The sequence below is a fragment of the Adiantum capillus-veneris genome, chromosome 7 (genome assembly GCF_014529385.1).
Source record: "Adiantum capillus-veneris isolate H3 chromosome 7, ASM1452938v2, whole genome shotgun sequence".
Classification (NCBI taxonomy): Eukaryota; Viridiplantae; Streptophyta; class Polypodiopsida; order Polypodiales; family Pteridaceae; genus Adiantum; species Adiantum capillus-veneris.
Genome location: NC_140937.1, coordinates 57312290 through 57333322, shown reverse-complemented (window position 1 = coordinate 57333322; position 21033 = coordinate 57312290). Strand labels below are relative to the sequence as shown.

Here is a 21033-nt window from a genome sequence, read left to right as displayed (position 1 = left end):
TTGAAGCTTGTGCTTTATGCTAGAATTCATCTCAGTAGGTGATTGCTTCATTAAGATTCAGTAGTCGTGTTCTTAAAATTATCTGTGCTAGGGCTCTTGCCTTGGACACTTGAGTGCATCCTCCTTCTCGAGTGGGTCACCCGAGGAGGAGGTTCCTAGCTGGTAGCTACGAGTTCTCTCCGTTGTTCCCAACACGTGGTACATCAATTGGATGCCTACCCATGGCTCTTGCTCGATGCTACGCGGCCCTTGCCTAACCATGTAACATGCCTGATATCTTGAAGGGATAAGCACCTCCCCCTGTGGGCCCTGTGGTGTGTCGAAAAAAATAAATAAAAAATTATCTGTGCTATAGTCTTGCATTTCTTTTCACGATTTGCTATCAAAATCTTAAGAGAGCAATCTCAATGGCTGGTTTTGCAAAGATTTCTCCATCAGGTGGTGCTATAAGTCTGATGCCTTCATATGTAAAACAAAAAATTTCAAGTTTTTTAAGTTCCAATGAGAATAGAATTGGTACCACTGTACTATGCAAGAATTACAAAGAGAACGTGTACAACCCATCAGGTGGTGGGGTAGAGGCAAATATGGCTATCTCTACATGGACAACTTCTATACTAAACTGAACTTATTTGCCCATGCATAATAACACCTTTTGAGTTCATCACATTGGTGTCTGCTTGTCTTTGAGTGCAGGGTTGGCATGTACAATAGTTACATGTACAAAGACGTGTTGTACTAATCGAACTAAAAAAAATTAGACGTCCATTGACGTAACGTACGATGCAAAAGATAAATAATTTATACATCTTAGAGCCTATAGTCTATTATGAGTCATGATAGACCTTAGTACTTAGTATTAAGTACTTACAACTTCAAAGTTGAGTCTTACAAGTTAAAACATGAAAGATTTGTCCATGGACATTTTGCTTACTCTTCACCCTTTCAAAGTAGCAGCAATGCTCCGTGAAGGCTTCATGAAGAGCGGGTGGCATTAAAGAGAGCTTAAAGGTTGAAAGTGATGGAGAGTTTGATCTTTGAAGGAGATGGGAAGTGAGGAGAGAACTTAAGAGTGATGAAGAGCTTGACGGAGATTGGGAGTGATGAGAGAACTTGAGAGTAATGGAGAGCTTGAAGGAGATGGATAGTGAGGAGAGTGATGGAGGGCTTGAAGGAGATGAAGGTAGGGTGATGGAGAATAGAGATGAAGGGAGCTTGAAGGAATAATGGAGAGCTTGAAACTTTGATGGAGTATGGGGCTTGAAGCCTTGATGAATGGAGAGAGCTTGAGGGAGCTTGAGTAGGGGGCTTTATGAATGAGAGAGCTTGAGGGAGATATGGAGAAGAAGAGAGGGTGGCAACCTTCTATAGGTTTTAAGGGGGGAGAGAGAGGAGGGTTAAAGGGAGATGTATCATGTGGAGAGAGAGAGAGAGAGAGAGAGAGAGAGAGAGAGGCTTGGCATATGCATTATGGGCCTATGGCATGCCCCAAGGCTTCAAACTCGCCCTAATGTTCATAAATTGCAGCCCTCTCAAACGGTTAAAAAGTCTGGGATGGTCATTTTTTTCCATCGGACAAGTACCGTATGGAATTCACGAGACAGGACGGAACGTAGGGAACGTTCCGTACGTGGTGCGAGGACAACCCTGTTTGAGTGTGTCTCTCAGGTATACAGCGTGGTGTCACAAAGTGATGATGTGGCATGACCACCTAGCAAATAAAAATGATCCTGTAAGTTGTTCCCGTCACAAGACGGGTACCACGTGCCAATAGAAAAGAACAGATTGAACAAACTTTTAGCACTTCAATAACAATTGAACTGAAAGAGAGAGACGATAGGCGAAACGGAGTGGCAGAATTCCACCTCAGAGAGTATTGGCCATAGTTACCCGGAACGCGGAACGGGAACGGCGACGGGATCCCCCGTGGAAGGGGGGAACGGTGATAGGTCCGGAACGGGAACGGCGCGGAACAGGAGGCCTAAAAACACCCAAATATTGCAATTTTAAGTTCTGTGTGATTGAATAATAGTAGTGTCAGAGTCGTCTGACTCTAATACTCGCAAAAAACTTGATTTGAAGACCATTCAACCTTACTATAGGCCAATGTGTCGTATAAACTTGAGAGCTTGAGGCGGGAGGGACACGGGGGGGGGGGGGGGGGGGGAGAGAGAGAGAGAGTTGAGAGAGAGGGGGAGAGGGAGAGCCTTGTCAACTCTAGAGTTTAGAGTCTAGACTAACGAGGCTAGAGCTTGAGAGTCAAGACTCGAGACTCGAGGGGGTAGAGCTTAAGCTTTGACCCTTGAAAGCTTGTGTGCACCGTGAAGGTAAGGGGTGTGGGGAAGGGCATATAATAAGGGGGAGCCTCACAAGATAAAGCTCATAAATCTAAAAATCTGCCTTCCCAGCTGTTCTGAGCATTCTGGGCCATGAAACCCTCCGAAACCAGTGTTCCGGCGTTCCCAGCCCACAGAGGGGCGTTCCCCGGTAACTCTAGTATTGGCCCCAAACCTTGGCGCCCCTTTGGGTATTTCTTTATATTGCATCATCAAAGTACAAGCCGATACTCCAGACTCTGTACCTTCTCCAGGAAGCCTGCTAGAGAATGAGCCCGTAGCACATATTTAAAGGCCCTTGGCCTATGAAAAGCACTTTGTCACAACCTACTGACGTGTCAAAGCCCTGAAGAATGCGGCCAACTTACAGATGCCGGGCGAGGGGCCTAAACCCTAAGAAAAACAAGTAGTAGAAGAAGAAGAAGTCCTACTAACTTATGGGGACCCCATCCGATGGGGCCCCAATGACATGAAGGGATTAAAATAAAGCAGGACTCACACACACACTCACGCAAATCTGATGACGTGGCAGCTGTACGGAAATTCTGAAAATTGCGCTAGCATGATGATGTGGCAGGTTGTATGGATTTCCGCGTTTTGCGTTGACTGTTGTACGAAAATTTCGTGATTTACGTTGGCAGCTCTTTGGCATTACTTTTGCACCAGATGCTTTTGAGTTTGAAGGCTTTTCACTGTAAACTGTTTTTAGGCCAAGGGCCTTTAAATATGAGGTTAGGGCTCATTCTCTGGCATGCTTCCTGGAGAAGGTGCAGAGTCTGGAGTACCGGCTTGTACTGCGTTGATGCAATATAAAGAAATACCGAAAGGGGCGCCAAGGTTTGGGGCCAATACTCTCTGGGGTGGAATTCTGTCACTCCCTGTCGCATGTCGTGTCTCTCTTTCAATTCAGTTGTTATTGAAGTGTTAAAAGTCTGTTTAGTCTGCTCTTTTCTATTGGCACGTGGTGCCCGTCTTGTGACACAGTTTACATGAAAAGCCTTCAAACTCAAAAGTTTCTGGTCCAAAAGCAATGCCAAAAAGCTGCCAGCGTAAATCACGGAATTATGTACAATTGCCACATCAGCATTGTCAGTGCGTTTTGCGGAAATTTGCCATAGTAGACATGATAGCAAAAGTGAACGGGACAATTGACATGGTGGCAGAAGTCGCAAAAGAGATGATGATGGAGATCATAGAAGACACGATCGACATGATGGTGGACATTGTGATAGACATGATCGACATGGGAGTCTAGAGAAGGCATGAAAGACGAAGTGACAATATGACAAAGAGGATAAAATATATAAGGAATCGTAGCCACATGGGTGGTGATGGAATGACTCGTAGAGAACATGATGATCGCAAGGATATATAATGGTTATGGAGGCTGGAGAAGGAGGGATCGAGATGATAGAAGTACTAGCTCTTTAAAAGGCTATGAACCATAGGAACTTGAGTTGTTTAATGTTACCACGGTAGGGTGTCATGCGGCATGGATCATGGTTGCTTAGTACAGCTTCCGGGCTTTTGTGATCGAAAGGAAGGCATTGTGAATGGGAATAAAATCATCCTGTCCATGAGGGATGTGGACGAAAAGACAGGGCAAGGTATCTACCGATATAAAGCTGTTTAAATGAAGAATCTAATCCCTCTAGTATGAATCAATCTTTAACAAGTGGCAAAGGGATTTCTTGCTTTCTTGGATTTTCGTCACAAAAGAGGATGAAAATGGCTCGTTTAGGCGACCACTAAAAGAAAAGAGTTCATGTGAGAGATGGAAGGCTAAGCAACAAATAGCGTAGAGGACATTAATGTGAGGAATTACTTGAATTACGATGTTGATGGATCTGGACTCTTGTTTTAAGATGAAGGACCTGGAGAGGCAAGGTTGATGTGTACGTATTGTACGGGTCGGATCCGTACATACTATACATTGTTCTATAGAGGAAAATTTTTTAGGTACGTAAAAATACATATCATTGGCAAAAATACCTAATCTAATGAGATTTTTACGATATTTACAGCCAACATCTTCAGAGACATAACATGTTACATTTAGAGACTATCTACACTAGTGAACACCTAATCTAATGGGATTTCTTGCTTTCTTGGATTTTCGTCACAAAAGAGGATGAAAATGGCTCGTTTAGGCGACCACTAAAAGAAAAGAGTTCATGTGAGAGATGGAAGGCTAAGCAACAAATAGCGTAGAGGACATTAATGTGAGGAATTACTTGAATTACGATGTTGATGGATCTGGACTCTTGTTTTAAGATGAAGGACCTGGAGAGGCAAGGTTGATGTGTACGTATTGTACGGGTCGGATCCGTACATACTATACATTGTTCTATAGAGGAAAATTTTTTAGGTACGTAAAAATACATATCATTGGCAAAAATACCTAATCTAATGAGATTTTTACGATATTTACAGCCAACATCTTCAGAGACATAACATGTTACATTTAGAGACTATCTACACTAGTGAACACCTATATAAAGACAACTCATTTTAACGATGCACAACTCAATATTATCAATATACCAGTAAACAATCACCACAACAATACTTCAAACATCTTATCACATAACATGAACTGAAAATGAAAGCAACAATAAATGGGTGAAGGGCTTAACATAGAGCAATAAGCATACACATGTTTGGTAATGTTTGATGGCAAGACTAAAAACAAAAACAAGCGGCAATGAGCAATGAGCATCTAAGCCAATAACAAAGTTTGCGGTGATGAAAAAGTAGTAACCCATGAATCGCCATGATTTATTCTTAAAAATCGCCATCAGATCCTCATACGACTTTGTTGAAGAGGGCAAGTTCCCATCTGCAAGGATATTACCCTCGTGGTTGTACTCCGGCGTTGCCATCATCGGCGCGTGTCCTAGAGCAAGAATAAAAGGTACAACTTCATTTGCCGGTTTTCGAGAACTACGGACATGAAGCTTTCCTATACGAATGCTCTCTCGCCGTGCTCTCTCTGGATCTCTCCTTGCTCGCGTAGAGGAATGTTGTAAGCCCGTGCTTGTGACCTTGTAGCACGACGGTCCACTCTCTTTAGCTCTCTATGCAACAATCGAATAATTTCCTCCTGCTCGTCTCTCACAAGCTGCTGTGTTACTTTGTAATGGACTCAAACACCATCTTCACTTTAGTTGGATCGGCCTATTAGAAGACAGTTCTTGAGCAAGAATTAGTGAAGAGGTTGGTTACGCGATTAGGTTTGAGGATTGCTTGGTTTGAGACAGTAATCAAGTATATGACAGATGGAATGCTTCTGAGAGAAGTGCTTGTGGGTAGCAAGCTTTGAGTGTATTCTATTATCAGGCTGATGAAGCACATTAGTTTAAAGAACAATGCACAATGATGTCCTCTTTAGGTTGCTAAAAGGCCTTGTAAAATGACACAAATATTTTTACTTACAGTCACCTCAACTACACTTGATAGTAAAAAGTTTTTAGAGTATTTTTTTGACTGTAACATTTTCACTATTCTGAGAAGACGTTTCATGTTGAGATTCTGTACGCAAAGCAACAAAGAGTGATTACCTAGATGCTACACTTACTAATGTTATGCACATACGTTACTAGAGCAAGAAGGTGATAACCTTCTTTTTTTAAGTAGGATAGAAAGAACTTGACACAACGTACTAGATCTTGTATGAGAGAATGAAGGGATTGGGTTTCAATGCTCCAAAGTTGCTTGTACTACCAGTTTATAGTGCCCTTCTCAATGAAATGTAGACAAGAATTTTTGACCAGCACCACCTGGAACAAGGAAGTTGCAACCAACATTGTAGAGGCATTCTTAACGATTGAATCTTGATGGAATCTACTCTGTAGTAGATCTAGGTTTTGCTACATAGAATGTCCAGAATCCCAAGCTTGGGTTAGATTTACTTGTCGTCACCTTCATTTCTTAATGTAAGGTGCAATGGAAGTGAAAGTTGAACTTTGCTCAAGATGAGTGCTCTGAACTCTGCTCAAGGTTCCTTTTACTTATGGAAGGGAGAGCCTTCCGTTCCTTCAGTGAGAGAGTGTAATGGGGACAAACAAAGTGGTGAACACTCTGAATGAAGGTGCTGAGGCTGAGAGATAGAGAGAGAAGAATACGACACCATAATGTTGTCAAACCCTCCTCCGAAGGCCCCACTCTCTATGGCGAGAGCTCTACTATTGATTGCACAAATCTCTACAATGCTTTGGACTTACCGACGATGTCGACGACGAGATGGGTTGAAATCTGAAAATGCTAATGGTTGAAATTTGCAAATCTTTATCTGCTGAATTCTGACTCTATGTCGGTGACGATGTCGATGGCGACGATGCAACGACCTGAAATCTGCGTTTTCCGGTTTGAAAACTGTAAACTACGCTGGATCTAAACGTGCGGCGAGGATCTGCTGCGGGAAGGTGAGATTCGCGAGGTTCGGGACTTCTAGTGCGGGATCTAATTACTGAAAACGTTGGTCTATCTTGATGTTCCGTCGTGGTAGATCTGCAAAATGCCGAGGCTGATCTGCAAATCAAAAAACACTAGGGCTGATTCTGCCTTGATCATAAAAAAACGCTATTGATCTGCTGATGCAAACTGCTAACGCTAGGGCTGATTTGTGATCTGCTATTGCCATGTTGCTGCAAATGCAAAAACGTTGGGCTTGTCTGCAATGCTGAAAACGCTAGGTGTCCTGCTCCAAAAACGCTAGTTGTTGGTCCTGCTGAGAAGGTGCCTCTTGAACACGCGGTTCCTGCTTCTGCCAGAAAGTGCCAGCGCTAGGTTTCTTATGTATTGACTTAGTTAATTTGCCCTACCCAGTTCCCAAGAAAGTCGCTTAAAAATAATAAGCGAAAAATGTCAAAAATAGAGAAAATAGGTCTACGCATTGTAAAAATGCTCCTGATGGGTTCTGATGGAAATCTGATGATCATGCTGTGTGCAACCAAAGCATATGCATCTACTCTAAGTGCCTGGACATGCACGGTCTGCGAACACACTCACAAAAGTTCCAGAACACTTCCTAATCTAACTGAACTGAACCCATGTCATGAAGTAGCTTATCTATGTACACATAGGGTTAGATGTGCATGTGACATCCCCTCCTTTTCAAAGTTAGATACTGGTACTGAACTGTATGGCGTCGAGGGAGATCGCCAACAGCGTCTGGATGAATCATGGAAAGGACTCTTTGCCAGCCCACTATGATGCGTGGGTCACGCAATACTTGAACTTCATAAAGGTTTGCAACGCTTGCTTCTTTGGGCCGCACCGAAAGCGATACAAAGTCATCTGTGGCTCCTTCAATGCGTCAACTTCGTCTATAGTCATGTGTCTACCTTCTTCAAGAATCTCCGAGGATGAAAATTCCTAAAACCATTTTCAACACAAAAACATGAACATACCCATTCCATGTAAAGTGACTGGAAAATTACTATTCCTTCGAAAAAACTTTGCATGCAATGCAGATGAACAAAGTGACGGAGTGCGAAACCGTTCATCAAACACACGCAAACAATGGGGTTGAATCTAGACTTTCTGATCTAATCAATCAACTGTGGAAAAACACAATGGAAATGCCGATGCTTGATCTCAATCTTTGATGTGCTCTTTTTGATACTCTGTCATGCCAAGAAAGAGACATGGAATGTGAATTCCTTGAATGCAAACATTTCATCTTTTCATGAGTAATCCGCATACATCCGTGCTCATTCATGAGTGAATCGTATTCATCGTGCATTATGGCATGCCTGTGAAAAGGGATCACATAATGATGGCGACTAAAATACAGGAAAGCATCACGAATGAAACACTCGAACAATGCGTGCTGACTAATCATTCGAACATATAATAATTCCTATGAGGGTTCTTTGGAACTCGACTCGAGAGCCAAGATCGGTTCTTCGTGATCGATCGAATATGCAATGAGATTAGCTTCATTAGACAAAGTATCCACTAACCCATCATTCTTGTGAACAATCACATCTTCATTATGCAAATCATCATGCTCGTGAATAATCACATCTTGATCATGCAAATCATCATGCTCGTGAATAATTACATCTTGATCATGCAAATCATCATGCGTATCATTATCATGCAATTCTTGTGTGTCGTTCTTTGGAGAAGACATGACTGAGAGAGTCTCCTTCTCCTGTATCTCTTTAATCTGCGCCTGCACATTAGAAAATAGTAGGATCAATGCGGCTTTCCTTTCGTTGTGCTCAAGCTCTATTTCGGCTCTTCTTTCTTTGTGCTTGCGATCCATTTTTTCTTTTCTTTCTGCTCTTCTTTCTTCGCGTTCTAACTTTCTGTTCATCATCATCTTGTCGAAATCCTCCATAAGAGTTAGTGCAATCCTTGGCGTAGATGGGAAAGGGGGAGGGTCGGAAAGACCTCTTGGTGGATTCTTCTTCACCACCCTCATGCTCATCACCTTCATGCAAAGTCTCCATTCCGCTTTGGGTGATGACCATACACTGAAGTCTTGGGTTCTTAAGTTCACGAGAAACTTGGGGTCTTGTGGTTCTTGGGTTCTTGAGGGTCTTGAGTTCTTGAGGTTCGTGAGGTTCTTTCTGAGCTTGCAATCTGTGTTAGAGAAGGATCTTCTCTTACCCGAGCTCTTCTCTTTTCCGCGGGCGCACCCCTTGGCGGACTTGCGCTCACACCAAGGTTGCTTTCTCCCACCTCACGTTGATTGGCCGGCCGCTTAGTGCACGGTCCGCTCTGAATGAGTGAAAAGAGAAACAAGGGGAGGGTGGACAAGCCCTTCTTTCTTGGAATTCCTGTCACTCTTCAAAAACACGATTAGGAATGGAGACTCCCAAGAGGTCTTGTGTTACGTGCGACCGCAACAAGCAAAAAAAATTCTTGTGGTTCTTGTGGTTCTTGTGGTTCTTTCCTTGAGTGATACAGAACACTGCCAAAGCTCTGATACCAATGTAAGGTGCAGCGGAAGTGAATGTTGAACTTTGCTCAAGATGAGTGCTCCGAATTGTGCTCCAGGGTTCCTTTTACTTACGGAAGGGAGAGCCTTCCGTTCCTTTAGTGAGAGAGTGCAATGGACACAAACAAAGTGGTGAACACTGAGAGTGAAGGTGCATGAGAGTGAGAGATAGAGAGAGAAGAGAATACGACACCAGAAGAGTTGTCAAACCCTCCTCCGAAGGCCCCACTCTTTATGGCGAGAGCGGTCTACTATTGCTTGCATAAATCTCTACAATGCTTGGACTTGCCGACGATGAGGACGACGACGAGACACGCTGAAATCTGAAAATGCTAATGGCTGAAATCTACAAATCTTTATCTGCTGAATTCTGACTCTATGTCGGTGACGATGTCGATGGCGACGATGCGATGACGACGCGCCGAAAACGCAGATGCTGAAATCTGTGTTTTCCGTGCTGAAACTGCAAACTACGGTGGATTTGACCGTGCGGTGAGGATCTACTGCAAGAAGGTGAGGTCTGCGAGGTTTGGAGGCTCTGGTGCGGTGTGTCTATGCTGAAAACTGAAAACGTTGGTGCATATGTTGAAGCCGTCGCGGAGAATCTGCAAAACGCTAGGGTTGCTGCATGATCCAAAAACACTAGGGGTTGAATTTGTCTTGTTGTCGCCAAATTGTCTTGCAAATGCATAGACTGGTTGCTGGAACCTGCTACTGTTGGGCTGATCTGCTATCCAAAAACGCTAGGGCTTTGCTGTTGATGAAAACGTTGGCTGATCTTGGCAAAAACGCTAGGCTGGTCTTGGGGGGGAATCTTGATAAGAAGGTGCCTGATGAACAAAGTGTTCCTGCTGCCTCTTCTGCCAGATAGTGCTAGCGCTAGGTTTCTTATGTACTTGACTTGCTAATTTGCCCTACCTAGTTCCCAACAAAAGTCACTGAAAAATAATAAGTGAAAAATGTCAAAAATAGGAAAAATAGGTCTATGCACTGTAAAAATGCTTCTAATGGATTCTGATGAAAATCTGATGATCATGCTGTGTGCAACCAGAGAATATGCATCTACTCTAAGTGCCTGGACATGCATGGTCTGCGAATAGACTCACAAAAGTTCCAGATCACTTCCTAATCTAACTGAATTGAACCCTTGTCATGAAGTAGCGTGTCCACGTACACATAGGGTTAGATGTGCATGTGACATCCTCTCCTTTTCAAAGTGAGATACTGATACCGAACTGTATGGCGTCGAGGGAGATCGCCAACAACGTGTGGAATCCTAGAAAGGACTCTTCGCCGGTCCACTCTAATGCGTGGGTCGTGCGATACTTGAACTTCATAAAGGTCCGCAACGCTTGCTTCTTTGGGCTGCACCGAAAGCGACACAAAGTCGTTTGTGGCTCCTTCAATGCTTCAACTTCTTCAATAGTCATGCGTCTACCTTCTTCAAGAATCTTGGAGGATGAAAATTCATAAAACCACTTCCAACACAAAAACATGAACATACCCATTCCATGTAAAGTGACTGGAAAAACACTATTCCTTCGAAAAAACTCAGCATGCAATGGAGATAAACATAAAGACGGAGTGTCAAACCTTTCATCAAACACACGCAAACAATGGGATCGAATCTTGACTTTTTGATCTAAATCAATCAACTATGGCAAATCACAATGGAAATGCCTATGCTTGATGCTCAATCCTTCTTGTGCTCTTTCGGATATACTGTGTCATGCCAAGGAAGAGACATGGAATGTGAATTCCTTGGGTGCAAACATTTCATCTTTCCATGAGTAATCCGCATACATCCGTGCTCATTCATGAGTGAATCATGTTCATTGTGCAATATGTCATGCCTATGAAAAGGGATCACATACAGACAATGACTAAAATACAGGAAAGCATCACGAATGAAATACTCTAACAATGCGTGCTGACTAATCATTCGTACACATAATACTTCCTGTGGGGGTTCTTTGGACGTCGACTCGAGAGCCAAGATCGGTTCTTCGTGATCTATCGAATCTGCAATGAGGTTAGCTTCACTAGCCAAAGTATCAACTAAACCACCATCCTTGTGAACAATCACATCATTATCCTACAAATCATCATGCAATTCATCATGCTTGTCATTATCATGCAAATCATGTGTGTCATGCTTTGGAAAACAAGAGACTGAGAGAGTCTCCTTCTCCGGATTCTTTTCAATCTTCGCTCACACATTAGAAATGAGAGATGAAGAATGAACAACTTGGTCTCCACGAATGATAATGCGAGTCACTTTTGGCATTGAAAGTGAACGTATTTTGTGCCCAATCAATGAGAGGGTTATGGTCACGAAACCATCGAATGCCCAAAAGCATATCACATCCTGAAAGAGGAGAGACTACAAATTTCTTACGGAAGGACGCTTGTTGAACAGTGAACAAAACATCAAGGCACTCTTGCATGATGAGGGGACACCTCGAAAGGAGATGTCTTGCGAACCTCCAAGCGAGCTCTTTCGACAAGAGAGTCACTAATCAAATCATGCATACTGCTTGGGTCAAACAATATGACAAAACGCTGACCCTTCACATGACCATAACATTTAATAAGAGACTCATCAATGGGAGAATCATGAGAGACTTGGGTCACACTTGTGTTCTCATTTATTGCATTGACAGAGGAAGTGGGTTCTATGGGTTCTTTAGAGTCATTAGATTCAAGCTTAGAACATGTTCTTTTTATGTGACCCTTGATGTGACAATGAAAACAATGACCTTCCTTAGAATAAATGCTTTGTTCTTCCGACATGATGTATCCTCCTAAAATGCCTTGTTCTGCCTTTTCATCTGGAGTAAGCTTAGGTTTAGCAATTGTGTTAGCTTTACCCTTAGGTTCATTTGGAGAGTTCTTTTCTGAGAGACTATTGGAAGATTGGTTAGAAGAGTTATCGTTCTTACCATTTTTACCGTTCTGAGAAGTCTAAGAGATACTTGTGAAAGTCTTGTTTTCCTTAGGCTTTCCCTTGTTGTGCTTCATCTCCTGTGCGAGAGCAATCGCTACCGCCTTGTTGAGATCGATTGGGTCGAGGACTTCGACATCATATAGTCGTCCGACCCGAAAATGAAAGCCTCCTTGCGCTCATCATCCGTTTTGCGTAATTGGGTGCCGAGCTGCAAAACACGATTAGAGAAAAACATAATTGGCATACCATTTTGCTTGAGACTGCGCCAATCGTTTTTCAATCGTGCTAGGTACTGTGGTGGCATAAACCGTGCCTTGAGCTTGTCTTAGAAGTCAACCTAATTGAAGGAAAGGGGCGTGCCTTCCACGGCTTCCTCTAGGTGCGCGGTCAACTATGCCTCTTGCCATGCGTGGTACCAATTAATGGCATCACCGGCAAGGTACATAGCTACCGTCAAAACCTTGCTATTTCTTGTCTTTTTAGTTGTCGCAAAATAAGCATTAAATTGATGCAACCAAGAATGAATAATCGTAGCACCCATCTTACCATCATACTTATTGAACGTGATCTTCTCTGTGACGGGGTTGTTGGAGTCCGAATCTCGGCGTACGCCAGTTGATGAACCTCCAACATCTTTGTCCGGCTCTAGTTTCGAGGTGAGAACCTGTTGGACGAACCCTTGCATGCGTAGGTCCCTCTGTACCTCACGCTCTGCCTCCAAAGCCGCTCGTCTCTCTTCGGCTGCCTCTTTCTTGCTTCGGCCGTCAAGCGCTCACGCTCACGCTCAATGGCTGCTTGTCTTTCTTCGACCGTCTCTTTCTTGCTTCGGCCGCCAAGCGCGCTTGCTCACGCTCAATGGCTGCCTGTCTTTCTTCGGTCGCCTCTTTTCTTGCTTCAGCTGCCAAGCGCGCTTGCTCATGCTCACGCTCAATGGCTGCATGTCTTTCTCCCATAGCTGCCTTTCTTTCTGCTTTTCTTTCTTTTCGTTCCTCGGCCGCCAAGCGCGCTTGCTCACGCTCGCGATCCAAGGAGTCCTGTCTTTCTTAGCGTCGCGCTTCTTGCTGTAGCATCATGTCCATCATTGATTTGACCAAAGCCTCCATAGGATTTGGTACAATCCTTGGCGTAGATGGGGACGGGGGAGGGTCAGAAAAACCTCCTGGTGGGGAAACTTCTTCATCACCTTCTTCATGCTCATCACCTTCATGCAAAGTATCCAGTTCGCTTCGGGTGATGACATACACTGAAATCTTTGGTTCTTAAGTTCACGAGGAGCTTGGGTTCTTGTGGTTCTTGAGGTTCTTAAGGTTTTTGACGGTCTTGAGATTCTTGAGGTTCTTCTTTAGCTTGCAATCTGTGTAGAGAAAGATCTTCTCTTTACCCAAGCTCTTCTCTTTTTTGTAGGTGCACCCCTTAGCGTCCTTGCGCTCACACCAACGTTGCTTTTTCCCAATTCACGTCGATTGGCCGGCCGCTAAGTGCATGGTCTGCTCTTAATGAGTGAAAAGAGAAATAAGGGGAGGTTGGACAAGCCCTTTTTTCTTGGGATTCCTGACACTCTTCAAAAACACGATTAGGAATCGACACGCCCGAGAGGTCTTGGGTTACGTACGACCGCAACAAGCAAAAAAAATTATTGTGGTTCTTGTGGTTCTTTCCTTGAGCGATACAGAACACTGCCAAATCTCTGATACCAATGTAAGGTGCAGCGGAAGTGAATGTTGAACTTTGCTCAAGATGAGTGCTCCAAATTGTGCTCAAGGATTTCTTTTACTTATGGAAGAGAGAGCCTTTCGTTCCTTTAGTGAGAGAGTGCAATGGACACAAGGTTGCATCCATACAACGTACGGATAGGTCCGTACAATACAATCGTACAATACAGATCCGTACATATGGATAGGGATCCGTACGGATGTTTTTTTTAAAGAAAAAAAATCGTGCATTGTGAGGGTTGCATAACTTATTAGAGTCGGGACTTCATACTTCAGTCTTGGATTACCATTATATACTTTTTTTTTTATACTCTTAGTTTTATGAGACCATGACATGAGACATTTGACACTGTTTGGCTGTAGACATTTGGCTGTAGAGATTGACCAGCTTTGTGTTTTGAGTGTTCGGTTAGAGCTCATTGGCAATTGCAAAGAACCCAATTTTTCATGCTCGTACAAAGCACATTGAGATGCCTTACCCCTATGTCAGGGAGAGGCTCTCAATAAGAGAGACTAGCTTGGCTTATGTGCCAACACAAGACAACCTTGCAGATTTCACAAAGGCATTGTCTTGTGAGAAGTTTGAAGCTTTCCACAAAGATTTGGGCTTACTCCCCTTTGTCGATTGATCATGTCCTCAGGGCATGGCACTTCCCTATACTCTATGTGTCAGCTCTTGTTCACCTCATCATTCCCAGGGGAGATTTGTTACCATATACATGTGGTAGTGATGTGTGTGAACACACTTAGGACCGTCGGGGCACTTTTTCCCTCACTAGGAGGTTTTTTCCCCATGCATTGTATATACACGCCCATCACTCTAGGGCTATCTTCATCTTTCCATTGCACACTAAGATACTCTCTGTTGTGTGCCTTGAGCTTCCTTCGTCTTCTCCAAGTTGTGTGTGTTTCCCTGCATTCCTAATTCCAATTGTGAGAGTAAGAGAGCCAAAGAAAGCGAGCTTTTCTCTTGCTTCGTTGTGTTGCTTTATATACCCTTCACCACACAGGCTTTCCCCGATCTTTATTTCATCCTTGATGCTTCCATTAATGCCGAGAGAGAACTTAGTCGCGAGAGAAAGAGAGAGAGAGAGTGAGCGAGATTGCTTGCCGTCGAGCTCCCTTCTCCACTTTTTATCCTTTGCTTCTCCAAATAGAGAGAGAGAGAGAGAGAGAGAGAGAGAGAGAGAGAGAGAGAGAGAGTGCCTATAATTGAGCCGCTCCACCTCGTATCCTTCCTTTCTATATCTCCACACAATACTCCCCTTCTCCTACTTCTTTCAATCGAGAGAGAGGGAGCGAGCTTGAGGCTGAGCCTTGCTCATGCTATCCTTGATGCTCCCTTCATGCCAAGAGAGAGGGAACATAGTCGAGACAGAGAGCGCAAAAGAGATTCTCGAACTTCTCTCCTGCCTCTGCTTTTTTCCTCGAATCCCCTCCACACCACATGTTATCCCCTCTTCTTCGAAAGAAAATCCCCCTTTGCTTTCAAACAACCCCCCCCCCCCCCCCCTTTATTGTCACGGCAATGTGACAAGGGGTGGGAAGCCCGCTTGATGATGTGGCAAGCCAGACGTTGGACATCACCAAACACGGTGAGAGTAATACCGAAATGGGGTGCCTTGAGCAGCTCATCGACTTCCGCTTCATGGCCGGTGTCGTCTAAGGCCCCAGCTACCTGGCGCGAGCATTTCCCTCTCCGTCTCGGCCTCTGCTCACTGGATCACCCCATGCCTCCCTTTTATTTATTTTTCCCCTCCACACATATTGTGTGCCTCATTTACTAAATGGGCGGCCACCCCTTGTCATACCCCCCTTTGCTTGCATGACAACCAAAGCATTGCCTTGCAAAACATTGGCTATACAATTCAATCAAAGCATTCCTAAAGCACAACATGTTTCTCCCATAGCCCCTAATATGCCGGCAAGGTTCAAGTACAAGTGATTGCATTTAGCAAAGGCATATCCAACTATCGATGTGTTCCAATAGATGACATTTGAACTGAATGCTCATCGAGAACTTTGTGTGCTTTCGTAAGGGCACCACATTTAACATACATAAAGACCAAAGCATGGGCAAGCACAACATTTGTTATAGATACGAATCGAGGCATTGCAAAAGCATAATATTCGGCTCTGACGGCTTTTGTCTAGCATTAGTGTAAAACAATCCAAAACTCCCCTGCCACAGTTATGTTGGGCATACCCCGCAACCAATGCGCTGCAAGAGATGACATTTCAGACAAGATGCTCTCTAAAGTACTCAATATTTGGCATGATATCGACCAAAACAATGCGGAGCTCAACTTTATACCCATCAAAGCCTTGCCAAGCACAATATTTGGCATACATATCAATTGAAGCATTGACAATCGGGACATTTTTCCCCAATAGCCTACACCCAAGTCGCTAACAGATACCATTTAATTTGTTTGAGTGGTGATTATATCAAAAACCTTGTATCTTGCCTAGGTTTTCCCTTGTGGATGCGGAGCGCCACGACATCCACCCCCTTTGAACGTGCACATCCTCCGACATGTGCCAACTATTATCCAAAACAACAAGCAAACACATAAATTCACTCAGTCATTGCACCACTATAAGCATGCTTTAAAAAATGTCCCAATCTGTGGCTTCTTTATGGCTTAATGAGAGCTTGTTCATCGCGATAAAAGAGATTGTAATTAGCAAAACGTAATCCAATGAGTCCCTAGTGTCATGGCACATAGGAATGCCTTGCCCCAAACCATAGTCATCATAACACCCTCTTGGATCAAAGGGAATACGAAGGATTTGCTCAAACATTGGAGCAGCATAATGTTCACATGAGCATACATTGTCTATATCAATCAACATCAAACATTTCTGGTGCAGGTATGCTATTCTTGAATCAAATAGCACGCAACCACAATGTGTACCCAAAAGTACCCATCCATATTGAACATGCTTTTCAAGATCCCTAGATTCTCCTGGATCAAACACCATTGATAGTACATAGCACTTGTGAGCCCCACAATATATAAGAGATTCATCGCAAGCATAGTGCAGCATCCACATCCCATAAAATTTTGGTAACTTTAGCTGGTTACCAATAAGCATTAAAGAGCACCGACTCCCTTTTACTGGTATCCAAAACATCACTGACATAAGCATCATTAGAAATAGCATCCAAACCCAACCATAGCTGGTATATTGTCCAAGAAAATGAAGAAAATTGTGCACTTTTTGTAGTACCGATGATGATTTAGAATCATCCCCCCCTCTCACTTCAGAGCCATAATGAAGAACCTTGGAACAATTTGGACCTGTATCATCAGAGGCATTTTTACTTGGGATTCTAGCTTGATCATCGAAAATAGCTTTAGCTTGTAAATATTCATCCATAGCACCCTTAGAAAAACCATCCTTCAAAGCCTCACCATTCATCAGAACGATAGGAGTTGCTTCCTCATGCAACCCATGTATAAATATAGAAGCAAAATCTCTTGGATAGCATGTTCACAATTAGCATGACTTGGATAATCTTCAAACTCGTCAATGTCATCCTCTGCTTCCTCATCTACATCTATGCTACTTAACAATCCATCATAATACTACAAAGGCTCTTTTGGCACCCCCTCTGAATAGGTATTCCCATTAGAAAATCCATCCATATTGTTCAATTCATAGGCTTCACAACCAGATAAGAAAGCATCAATTGCCTAGAATCCTTCGTCTTCATATTGCCTAGAATCATCAACACCCATCAGCATGTCATCAGCAACAATCAGCGGCTCCTGCAACTCTTCAGACACATCATATGACACTTGTTGAGACTAACGTGCACTTCGTCAAGCACTACATATTTATATGGAATGCATATGTTTTTATCCAGGAAATCATCTTCAACCAACTTGTTGCTTTTAGATTCGTACAAACAAAGTAAAGGTTGTACCAACGTCTCCTCTAAACAGGCACTTCCCTTACAAGGAGCATCAAGTTTATATAGCTCGCATGCATCACCACCAGAGAGAAAACTATCATAAATGTCCTGCATTTTAAGTATTGTACCTATATCACAATGCTTTGGAACAAGTGCACGATCCATCATAGGCATACATACCTCATGTGCTTGTCCATCTGCTATCGAGCTCACCCTTACTTTCCCAAAGCCTCACTTTCTTCTTTGTCTTTAGCACTCCTACACCCTTGAACCTAGAAATTTCTCTTTAATACTTTTACTTCTTTGAGCATGAAAACCTAGCTTCAACCTTATGGCCTTGCATCTCCCAAGTATGATAGAGAGAGATTATCATCTCCCGTTCTTGCCCTAATGCTCCTCATGCCATAAAAACTCCTCCTTGGCTATGCCCTTCCTTCAATTCCGTCGGGAGAGAAAGAGAGTCAGGGAAAGCGAGATTTTCTTTGGCTTCATTCTCTTGCTTCATATGACCTTCACCACGCAGGCTTTCCCCGATCTTCATGTCATCCTTGATGCTTCCGTTAATGCAGAGAGAGAACTTAGTAGAGAGAGAGAGAGAGAGAGAGAGATTGCTTGCCGTCAAGCTCCCTTCTCCACTTCGTATCCTTTGTTCCTACAAATTGAGAGAGAGAGAGAGTACCTGCAATTGAGCCCCCTCTACCTCGTATCCTTGCTTCCTATCTCTCCACACAATACTCCCCTTCTCCTACTTCTTTCAGACGAGAGAGAGAGGGAGTGAGATGGAGGCCGAGCCTCTCCATGCTATCCTTGATGCTCCTTTCATGCCGAGAGAGAGAGAGAGAGAGAGAGAGAGAGAGAGAGAGAGAGAGAGATTCTCGAGCATCTCTCCTACCTCTACTTTTTTCCTCGAATCCCCTCCACACCACACGTTATCCCCTCTTCTTCAAAAAAAATCCCCCTTTGCTTCCATCCCCCCCCTCTCTTTTTTTGATTGTCATGACACCATCAAACAAGGGGTGGGAAGTCCGCTTGATGATGTGGAAGGCTAGATGCCTAACAACACCAAATACGACGAGAGTAATGCGAAAGTGGGGGACCTTGAGCAGCTCAACAATTTTCGCTTCATGACTAGTGTCGTCTGAGGTCCGAGCTGGCCAGCGTGAGCATTTCCCTCTCCCCCTGCACCTCTGCTCGCTCGATCACGCCATGCCTCCGTTTTATTTTTCCCTCCCTCCACACATATGGACGGCCACCCCTTGGCTTTGGGCGGCCTTACTCCCCTTTGCTTGCATGTCGACAAAAGCATTGCCTTGCAAAACATTGGCTGTATAATTCAATCAAAGCATTGCTAAAGCACAACATGTTTCTCCCATAGCCCCTAATATGCCGGCAAGGTGCAAGTACTGTTGGGATATAAAGCCCAATGTGGTCGCCCAGGTAAGTGGGTGGGCCGCCAGGTATGTACACATATTCTTTTGTAAAAACCTAATAAGAACTCACTATGCTCTACACATTACAGTAGAGCGAGTTCACCATATCGTCGTGCTCTTCTTCTCGCACTCTCTCTCGGGTCGCACTTCCGCTCATACTCCTTCAACTGGTATCAGAGCTCAGATCGAGGCTCGGGGCAGCACTGCAGGAGGCTAGAGTCACAAGCTCAGATTGGAGTGAAATTCGACAGGCAAAGACACGGCCCCAAATCCTATGGGCAAGCCCGAAGGACTCGGTGTGCTCAAAATTTCATTCTGAGGTCATCTCGGCCACCGTTCGGCTTCGACAAAGGTGTACGCAGGCCATTTTCGAATACGTGGTCTCGGCGGGTGCAGATCCGACTCTGCAAATTTGGGGTTTTCGGCCTACGACTGCAGGTGTTGAGGATATCGACACTCCCAGAGTGCTGATTTGTGGTTGTCTACACATCGAAGGATGGCTCACAGTTCTTGGAGGCGTGTCACATACGACACGGGCGCATCTACACACAGACTGTAGGCGACATCCACTAGTTCATCAGGTAGCTTGTGTTTGCTGCTTGATATTCCAGATTTCATCCTGACATTGCAGGTACTTCCACATGGGATGTATTGTCAGAGATGATGTATGTCTGTTGAGGGTTTGCTGGCTGTGAGTCACGCAGCAAACAACCGCCACAGCGGTTACAGCATACAGTGGGAAATTTGTGGATGTATGACTTTGTGGGAAGTCTATATACTGTCAGATTTATTGCAGCCTTTGTTGAGGGTCGAGTGAGGTTTTATTGAGCTGGGGGATTCTCAAATGTTGAGATCCTTTCAGTGATACAGGTCTTGGAGCGATCCCTCGAGCACCCTTAGATAGGCAGCTAGGATGTATTGACTGTGAGTTAGACAATTGGGATTGCATCTTTGCTTTACTTCCATTGAGGCATTGTCGCAGTCTATGCTTACAGGACAGTGACAGGACAGTCAGAGACAGTACAGGTGCAGGACAGGTTTACCCACAGCTTACAGTGTCAGAGAGACAGTGTTTTTTGAGCTGTTTTTTGGTCTGTTTTTTTAGTACACCAGAGCCATTTTACAAAGGAGATTCTGCCGAAATTTATGCAGAATCTGAAGCTTTCTTGGTTCATTTGACAGGTTGATATTGGTTCAGAGGTCAGTTTACAGGGGAAACTCTGCCGAATTTTTCCCAGGAAAGTAAACCACTGTGAAGAGTAGCTATGGCTGGATCACAGGACACTGCTCTTTACAATATCAAGAAGCTGGATGGAACCAATTTCCCATTGTGGAAGAAGCAGATTTGGCACGTGTTGGTACAAAAGAAGCAGATAAAACCTATAAAGCTCAAGGGGATAAAACCAGAAGATATGGACGAAGATGAATGGAGCGAAATGGATGAATTGGCACTTTCTACCATTATGCTGACTTTGGCAGAAAGCATTTACTTCAATGTAGCAGACGAGATGTCGGCTTATCAAGCATGGTTAAAGTTGAGTGATCTTTATGAGAAGCAGAGTGCGGCTTCACAGGTATACTGGCTTAAGAAGCTTGTTGACTTGAAGATGAAAGAAGGGACACCTATGTCCAATCATCTGAATGAATTCAACACAATCTATAGTTAGTTGTCAGCTCAAGGTGTCAAGTTTGATGAACCTGCTAGAGCTATGTTCCTGTTGATCACATTGCCAG

At 43.9% G+C, this 21033-nt stretch overlaps 1 long non-coding RNA gene and 1 pseudogene across 2 annotated transcripts; both read right to left on the bottom strand.

Annotated features, from left to right (window-relative positions):
* Positions 1 to 7402: 7402 nt before the first annotated feature.
* Positions 7403 to 13188, bottom strand: LOC147453904 (uncharacterized; annotated as a pseudogene).
* Positions 13189 to 16603: 3415 nt separating this feature from the next.
* On the bottom strand, positions 16604 to 18796 carry LOC147453903 (uncharacterized). Of its 2 annotated transcripts, none has more exons than XR_015188574.1 (2): positions 18050 to 18796; positions 16604 to 17731 (listed from the first exon to the last, which is right to left on the bottom strand). It is a non-coding gene; the product is annotated as an uncharacterized LOC147453903 (long non-coding RNA). The 2 variants fall into 2 exon arrangements; XR_015188573.1 differs by having other exon boundaries at positions 16604 to 17673.
* Between the last annotated feature and the right edge of the window lie 2237 nt (positions 18797 to 21033).